This window comes from Giraffa tippelskirchi, chromosome 10, assembly GCF_054371585.1.
Source record: "Giraffa tippelskirchi isolate mGirTip1 chromosome 10, T2T-mGirTip1v1.2.pri, whole genome shotgun sequence".
In the NCBI taxonomy this organism is placed as follows: domain Eukaryota; kingdom Metazoa; phylum Chordata; class Mammalia; order Artiodactyla; family Giraffidae; genus Giraffa; species Giraffa tippelskirchi.
In genome coordinates, this window is record NC_137284.1 from 123,211,579 (window position 1) to 123,221,272 (window position 9,694).

Here is a 9,694-nt window from a genome sequence, read left to right on the forward strand (position 1 = left end):
TTAGATAAGAGGTCAAGCGAAAAAAGTAGAATCTATTTGTTCCTCTTGAAACTAAGGACAAAAGGGTCAAAGAAAGTGCTTTTGCTGCTCCGTTTAGCCATTCTATGTTGTTATGAGCAAGTGGTTTTAAGCCTGCCTCAGCTCTATCCAAATCCCTGTTTAGATATCAGAGTCATATCTCCCTGATCCGGCTACTCGCAGCCTGCATTAGCTTTACCCTCCGCTGGTGCCTTGTGGTTGGGAAACGAATCACTCAAATTCATGCCATTTTGACAGAGAGCTTAGGGGCAGCTCAGCCTGGCAGAGTTGGCCGCAGCATACAAGGGCAGCCTAGACCCGCCACGCTACACTTGGGTCTGTGCAGCTGAGCTGCTTAATTGGGTTCTTGCTCTTCACAAGCCTCCAAATAGCTCTTCGAGTCCCAGAGTTGGTGGTGGAATTTTTTTTTCTCTCTCTCTTTTTTTTTTTTTTCATCTGGCTAATAAGATTTTCCAAGTCACCAAAGCCAGAGGGGTTTGGGAAAGAAAAAGCCTTCTTTGTTAAACAAAGCAAGTTCTATGGGACTCTCTGCCTTCAAATTTAGGGAACCGTCCCAATTAAAGTGTGAAATGATTGTGAATATGGAGGGATCTCAGTGGAAAAAGTAGCCTCCAACCCTGATGAGCATGGGCTCGGAATATTAGTCTTTGTGCAAATCCCTTCTTTGAAAGATCTGGAGGCTAGGACTTTGTTACAAAGAATTTAGAGAAACACCACAGAGTCAAAGGCAGCAAGAGACTCTGCAAAGAGTCTAAGAATTTAAAATGTGTTTGTTTTTCCACCTATCATGCTACAGATTCTTTTTTTTAAAAAAAATAAAAACTCAGTAGCCAGCATTACCAGATGAATAGAATTCAGTAAAATTTCCTTTGAAAACTGCCAAGTGAAGTGATGCATCAGGTCATAGTTCAGCCTTCTAAGCCAAGGTAGGCATCCTGAGGTATTATTTTCATCTAGAATAATATATGTCATGTAAATTTACACTAAGCTCTATGCCCTGCAAATATATACATATTTAACATGATGATATATCACATTATATAGGAAGAGCAGAAACAGTAGGAAATGGCCTTCATCCTTCAACAGCATTTTGAGCAATGAGACTAAAACAGAGGAATAATCCTAAATGATTAGCTGTGTGCATGCTCAGTTGCTCATTCGTGTCTGACTCTTTGGAACCCCAGGCACTGTAACCTGCCAGGCTCCTCTGTCCATGGGATTCTCCAGGCAAGAATACTGGAGTGGGTTGCCATTTCCTCCTCCAGGGGATTTTCCCGACCCAGGGATCAAACCTACATCACCTGCATTGGCAGGTGAATTCTTTACCATTAAGCCATGCCAACAAAGTTCCGTCTAGTCAAGGCTATGGTTTTTCCAGTGGTCATGTATGGATGTGAGAGTTGGACTATAAAGAAAGCTAAGCACCGAAGAATTGATGCTTTTGAAGTGTGGTGTTGGAGAAGACTCTTGAGAGTCCCTTGGACTGCAAGGAGATCCAACCAGTCCATCCTAAAGGAGATCAGTCCTGAGTGTTCATTGGAAGGACTGATGTTGAAGCTGAAACTCTAATACTTTGGCCACCTCATGTGAAGAGCTGACTCATTGGAAAAGACCCTGATGCTGGGAAAGATAGAGGGCAGGAGAAGAAGGGGATGACAGAGGATGGGATGGCTGGATGGCATCATCGACTCAATGGACATGGGTTTGGGTGGACTCAGGGAGTTGGTGATGGACAGGGAGGCCTGGCGTGCTGCGGTTCATGGGGTCGCAAAGAGTCGGACACGACTGAGCAACTGAACTGAACTGAACTGAACTCCAAAGATACTTTCAATGGCCTCTGAGATTCAAATAAGGGTGCGTTTGTCTCCTTGAGAATTTGGAGATCCTGAGGGAGAAGCTGCTGCAGGGAGGCATGTGTTTCTCTAACCAGGCAACAGCTACCTCATCCCAGCAGTGGGCTGCCTCGTGGCAATGCTGCTCACCGATACTAATGATGCCAAAAACTCAGCCTCTGTGCCTTGGTGTTGAATTGAATCTCAGAGACAGAGTTTTGGGTGAAGAGGAAAAGAATAGCTTTATTGCTTTGCCAGACAAAGTGGGACACAACTCTACTGTATATTTGCCTTTACTGATGAGATTTTTCTTTTCATACATTTCATATTTCTAGTTGTGGTCTTTTCTTTTCCACTTAAAGAAGTCCCTTTATCATTTCTTGCAAGGCGGGTTTAATTGGTCATGAACTTTTTTAGTTTTTGCTTATCTGAGAAACTCTATTTCTCCTTCAGTTCTGAATGATAACCTATTATAGGATTTTTTCCTTTAGCATTTTAAACATATCTTCTGCTTTGCTAAGTTTTCATTGAAAAATCAGCTGACAGCCTCATAGAGGTTTCCTTGTATATGACTGTTTTTCACTTGCTGGCTTTAAAATTCTTTCTAATTTTTGTCATTTTTAAACATTTATTTTTAATTGAAGGATGATTGCTTTAAAATATTGCGTTGGCTTCTGCCATATGACAAAGTGAATTATCCATAAGTATACATATGTCCCCTCCCTCCTGAATCTCCCCACTGCCCCCTACCCCACCCCACCCCTCTGTGTTGTCAGAAAGCACCAGGCTGAGCTCCCTGTGTTACACAGCAACTTCCCAATAGTCATCTATTTTACATCTGGTAATGTATATATTTCAATGCTACTCTCTCAATTTGTCCTACCCTCTCCTTCCCCTGCTGTGTCCACAAGTCTGTTCTCTATGTCTGTCTCTATTCCTGCCCTGCATCAGTACCATTTTTGTAGATTCCATATATATGTGTTATACAAAATTTGTTTGTCTCTTTCTGACTTACTTCACTGTGTATAACAGGCTCTAGGTTCATCCACTCACTAGAACTGACTCAAAAGCATTCCTTTTTATGGCTGAGTAATATTCCATTATATATCTTTATCACAACTTCTTTATTCATTCATCTGTCAATGGACATCTGGGTTACTTCCATGTCCTGGCTATTGTAAATAGTACTGCTGTGAACAATGAGGATACGTGTGTCTTTCTCAATTATGGTTTTCTCAGATATATGCCCAGTGGTTGGATTGCTAAGTCATATGGTAGTTTTATTCCTAGTTTTCAAAGGAATCTCCATACTGTTCTCCATTGTGGCTGCATTAATTAACATTCCCACCAAGAGTGCAAGAAGGTTGCCTTTTCTCTACACCCTTTCCAGTATTTATTAAAATGTTTCTAGATTTTTTCATGATGGCCATTCTGACTGGTATGAGGTGATACCTCATTGTAGTTTGGATTTGCATTTCTCTAATAATGAGTGATGTTAAGCATCTTTTCATGTGCCTAATGGCCATCTATATAATTTTTGCCATTTTAATTATATATGTCTTTGTGTAGATTTCTTTGGCTTCTTCTTGTTTGGGACTCTCTGTGGTTCCTGGACCTGGATATCCATTTCCTTCCCCAGGCCACAGGAGATTTTTTTAGCCATTGTTTCCTCAAATACATGTTGTGCCCCTTTCTCTCTCTTCTACTTCTGGGACCCCTATGATGGGAATGTTATTACGCATGATGTTTTCTCAGTGATCTCTTGAACTATCCTCATTTTTTAAATTCATTTTTTTTCTTTTGCTGTTTTATGATTTTCAATATTTTGTCTTCTAGGTCGCTTATGTGTTCTTCTGTATCATCTAATCTGCTATTGATTTCCTCTAACATATTGCTCACTTCATTGTATTCTTCAGCTTTAATTGGCTGTTTTTTATATTCTCTAATTTTTTGTTGAAGTTCTCACTGTGTTCTTCTACTCTTCATCTGAGTTTGGTGAGCACTTTTCTTTGAACTCTTTATCAGGTAAATTATCTCCATTTCATCAGGACTTTTTTTTTCCCCTAGAGTTTTATCTTGTTCTTTTGTTTGGAACATATTCTTCTGTCTCCTCATTTTATTTGACTTTCTTTGTCTTTATGAATTAGGGAAAGAAGCTTAAAATTTTGTCCTTGTGTGGATGCATCTCTATGCAGACTGTGTATGCCCAGTAGCTTTGGCAGGATGGGAAGTGAGTGCAGGCTGGGGCTTTTTCTGGGGGGCACCAGGCCTATAACCTTAATGAGGGACCTAAAGCTGGAACATGGTGCAGGCCAAGGATTCACCTGGGGCCTGCTGGGGACCACTACCTTGGTGGGGGTGCTAGAGCTGGATGCAGGCTGGGAGGTGTTCAGGCCACCTGGAGTGCCAGACATTTTCCAAGCAGCTGCCTCTGCACTAGGTCTCAGAGCAAGTAAGCTGTGTACAAGTCCTTTAAGAATGTAGTCTGGGTTTCCTATAGCCTTTTGGTTCTCCAGGTTGTAAGCCTCACTGGCTTTCAAAACAAGTTAAGGAAGACGGGCTTGTCTTCCCAGTGCCAATCACCAAGTTTGGGGTGCCTAATGTGGGGCTCAAATCACTTGCTTCTTAGGGAAGACCTTTGAGTTTGTGATATCCCCTTTTTCTTTTGAGTCACCTGACTAGACTGCTTCTCTTTCCTGCTTACACATCTTGGTGTGATGTTTTCTTTATATGCTTAATTGTAGAAGAGTTGTTCTCCTAGTCTTCAGGTCATTCTCAGAGAGAGCTGTGCCATATTGCAGTTGTAGTTTTGATGTGTCTTCTTACTCCACTGTGTTGATTCTGTCTCTCTCAGGAAAGACTTTTTGGAACACAACTTAAGATGATTTGACTTTGTTGCACTTTCTGCGATGGCTTTTCATATGGCCCTTGTTTAGGTAAACTCTAATGATTAGGTTTAGATTTTATAGTTTTTTGGCTTGTTGGGAAAGCAAAAATATAAGAGCACCATAGCTAATTAATTACTTCAATATATGGTTTTATTATCTGTTCTGCTTATATGTGAAATGTGCACCATTTCTAGACTCTGAGCTCTTAATAAATGTTTTGTAATAAAGGAGTCAATGATCAACTCTCAATGGAATAATTATCCCAGGAGCTTGTTAATGCTGTTAGCTTTAAAGATAATAACTAGATGGAGGAAGGTTTGGTGAGAATTACTTCCAGTCTTGCTCGAGCTCATTTATGGATTAAGTCTTACTCTAATTCAGAATTGGCAACTTTTTGAAGTGAAATGCATCTCCACCTTGTAAAATGGAGCTACAGGGAAGAGAGAGGAGGGTGAGAGTTGGCAGTTATTCTCCAGCTGAGATGATGTATCTTTCATCTCAAGTGCCAACTCCAATCTGTCTGCTTGGAGCCATGTGTAGAAAATCAGTCTTAGGCTGAGTACATCAGGATCACTGAAGTGCTGATTAAGTAAATCTAGGATGAAGCCTGATTTTCTTTTTAATCTCCACAAATGATTCTGATGCTCAGCCAGAGGTAAGAATTATGTCCATAAGCACATGTCCACATTCTGGATGAAGGCGTGCTCAAATCAGTTCATGATGTCTGCCTAGAGCATCAGAAGGCAAAACAGAGGTGTATATCCCCCATATTTTCTGACCTTATTTTATAACCTTCTCATTTTACTGTAAGATACAGCACTTAAGCCTCTATTATTGTTAACCTTTCAGAAAAGGTTATAGGAGAGAGAGGAAAATCACACACAAGTATGCCCACAGAAACCAAGATTCCATGATCTTTGTATTTCTTAGGAGTTTATGCTCCTCTCCAAAGTCATTGAACCACCAAAAACTATCTTGTATATCTAGGGTTTCCTCTTTCTAAATTAAAGAACCTATCAACATGGGTTAGATCTAATTGTTGGGAATAAAATACTTTAATTTATAGTATCAAACTTTGAGCATCAAAATTGGGATGGCCCCAAATCAGAACCCTATCTCAGAAAAGTTTTATACCAATAACATTTTTAGACACAAAATTATATTAATATATATACACACATCTTTAATTTCCTAAAGTCATATTTCTATCACCTAAGAATCAGAAAGATTCTTATTAATCTAAAACAAAACTGCAAAAATTTGCGGATATCTACGTTAACCCCCTGAACTTAACTGATAAGGAAACTAAGGCTCAACCCACTATCCTATTAATAGGTACTTTCAAATTTTCCCCTCAGTAATTCTCATGTTACTCCTTATAGAAACCTTGAATTCAAATTCTCTACTTTGTCAATTTATCCAAACTCTCTACTTTATCTATCCATCAATTCTCTCCTGTACTCATTTCCTTCATTATATAGTTTACATTCTATAGTTCCCTACCTCAACCACTTTCTTGCCATTATCATCAACTTCCATTTGCCACTGAACAATTTCTTGAACTCTCTTTCAAAACCCCAAGACAAGACGTTTTTAACTGTCCATATTTTCTTGCCTGAGCTCTCACGCCTGGCCAGATAAAATAGTACAAAAACACAACATAGATTCACTTACTCCTCACCCCACCTCTCTCTGGTCTTTGCCCCCTATGCTGTTAAGATTATCTTCACTGAGATCATCACTGACACACTTGCTGCTAAACAGAGGGCTGCTTTTAGTCTCCATTTGAATTAATCTCTTATCCACATTTGCCCTTAGGAATTACACCTTTCTTACTGAAACATAGGAGAAGGAAATGGCAACTCACTCCCATGGACAGAGGGGCCTGGTGGGCTGCTGTCCATAGGGTCGCACAGAGTCAGACACGACTGAAGCGACTTAGCATGCATGCATGCATACTGAAACATTTTCCCTTGGTTTCTGTATTTTTTCCCTACTTCTCTGAGCAATCCTTCTCAATCTCTCTTAGGGTATTTTCTTTCCCTTTTTGGTTCCTAAATGGGATGGCTTTCAGTGTTTTATCCTGAGGACTCTTCTCCTCTTACTTTCTACACTCATTCATGCTCATGGACTAGGTACCATCTCTGACACAGGTTCTTAGCTGGGGCAACTTTTGTCCCCAGGGAACATTTGCCAATGTCTGGAAACATACTACATTGTAAAAGTTGGGTGATGTGCTATTGGCATCTGGTGGGTAGAGGTAAGGGATGTTACTGAACATTCTACAGTGCACAGGATGGCCCCATAGCAAATAACTATCTGGTCCCAAATATCAGAAGTGCCAAGGTTGAGAAACCCTGGTCTATGTGATAATGAATCACAAATCTATTTTTCTAATGGAGACTTCTGAGAGTCAGAGCCACTGATACAACTGCCCACTAGGCCTTTCCACTTGTTACCCCACTGGCACTTCTAACTCAAAAATCCAACCCATTTATGTCATCTGCTCCTGAAAACCTTGCCTCCTCCCAGGATCATTTTTTTTTTTTTAAGGTAAATTGTACCTCCATCTTCCCATTTACTCAATCATAACTCTGGATATCATCACTGAGTCATTTTTTCCTTCCCCACTAAACTCCTTAATGAAATTCTGAAACATAACTCTTGAATATCTCTGGAGTCATCTGCTGCTCTCCTTTGTTGGACTTCTACTTCTCCAGATTCTTGTCATTCATGGCCCTGCCCAACCCTGCAACAACAAACATGCCAGAAACACTCCATATTTTAATTGTGATAAATACAGCACAACATGAATGTGCCATACTTCTACTTGCCACCAAGGCCTTACATATTCTCTTCTCTTTGTCTGCAACAGTTTGAATTTGCCTTTGCCTGCCAACATGCCATCACACACGTACACACACTTCACATGATGAATTCGTTTAGCTTTCGGTGTGGACATAATTTCTTCCAGGAAGCTTGCTATACTATTTATAATCAAGGCACCCCTCTAGTGTTCTACCCTGGTACCCTGTTCTTTCTCTAACACTATTTGAGTGGCTTGTCTACTAAACTGGAATTTCTATTTTATCTTTGTATCACTGATGCTTATCACACTTCCTGCACCCGGCAGCTCTGGATAAATGTCTAGCAGGTAAATGAGTAAACGAATGTTTATCTGGTTAGAACCACATGTAGGTTCTTCATGAATACTTTTTCTCAAACAACTTTTAATAAGAACCTGACCACCTTGAAAATGATTTGGTTAAAAGCAATTTAAGACCAAAGGAACTGGAAATTGTATCACACTTACTTTATGTGTTTGGCTATTTGTAGATATAGAATATGCAAAGATTTATGAAGAATAAGTTCACACATGAATTGAACAAATACAATTGGTATGTGTATTTTCAATCCTTTAGTGACAACTCATTCCTAAATTGGGGTAGAAAATATGTATGCCCTCTGAACTACTGCAAACTCTTGGATAATAAAAAGAAAATTTAACTGATGCTTTTATTTGATCTTTTGGCTCGAGTAAGCACACAAACTGTTTACCAGAACCTAAACTTGATCCTCATTTCTTAAATGTTCAACACTGCTTACCCTTAGCCTCCCAAATAGGATCATTCTAAAGCTCACACCAGCAAGCTTTCTTTGCAACTGTGCTTAAGGCTGATATTCACACACAAGTGCTAAGTCTAAGCAACTTTTACAGATTGAAAAAAAAAAAATCCAAAGAAAGTGAAAAACGGAAAGTTAATGTGAATCCCTCTCTTGCAACCATACTCCTTGGATCTTAGATATTGCAACACCCTTGACACACAAAAGAAGAGATTACTAATGAGTTTCAGCCTCCAAAGGTATTAGGTTATACTGTGTAAAACAATTCTACCTCTAGGATGTAGGTGGAAGGGATACAGGAAATGCTACTCCACAAGATTTGGACACCTCTATGGGTTTTATCTTAACTTTCTTATATTAGAAGTATAGGAACTCAAACCTTAGGCATTATTTAAATATTTGTTGAATGGAAATTCTTTCATCATGATATAACATATAGGTGAGAGGACTTTCTTTATGGAACATAAAAAAAGTGAAACATTGTTCGCTTCTGTCCTTTTATAATCTTTACCCAGTGACTCTGCAGAAAATCATATGACCTCCTCTTAAGCTTCATATATATTCAAATCCCAACACCGTTTATTTGGTAGATCTTCTCCTTTCTGGCCTGCCACCAAATTATAACATGCTCTGTGATATCATTAGAAATTAATTTTTTTTTAAAGCTGTGGAACTCAGTAGCCACCATCATGTCTTTTACTTCTTTGGAAAATAGCCCCAAGTATTATAGCCCCTTAGCCTTCCAGTGCAATGGAAAAATGCATGAAGAAGAATAGTCTTCACTAATGGATTCTTCATAGGGCAGTCTGAGAACACTTTTAAAACTGAAAGAAAATTGATTATTCATTCAAAAACTTAACCAATTCATGCTGTGGGAGTCAGGTCTATACAAAGATTTGAGTACATACGTGAATAAGAGAATTCAAAGTCTAGGAGGGAACATACACACATAAAATATTTATAATGCAGTATAATATAAAAAGAGGAACTAAAGAGCCTCTTGATGAGGGTAAAAGAGGAGTATGAAAAAGCTGGCTTAAAACTCAACATTCAAAAAGACCAAGATCATGGCATCCAGTGCCATCACTTCATGGCAAATAGGTGGGGAAACAATGGAAGCAGTGATAGATTTTATTTTTTTGGTCTCCAAAATAATGCAGATAGTGACTGCAGTTACGTAATTAAAAGACATTTGCTCCTTGGAAGGAAAGCTATCAAAAACTTAGCATATTAAAAAGCAGAGGCATCACTTCCTGAAAAAGTTCCATATAGTCAAAGCTATGGTTTTTCCAGTAGTCATGTATGGATATG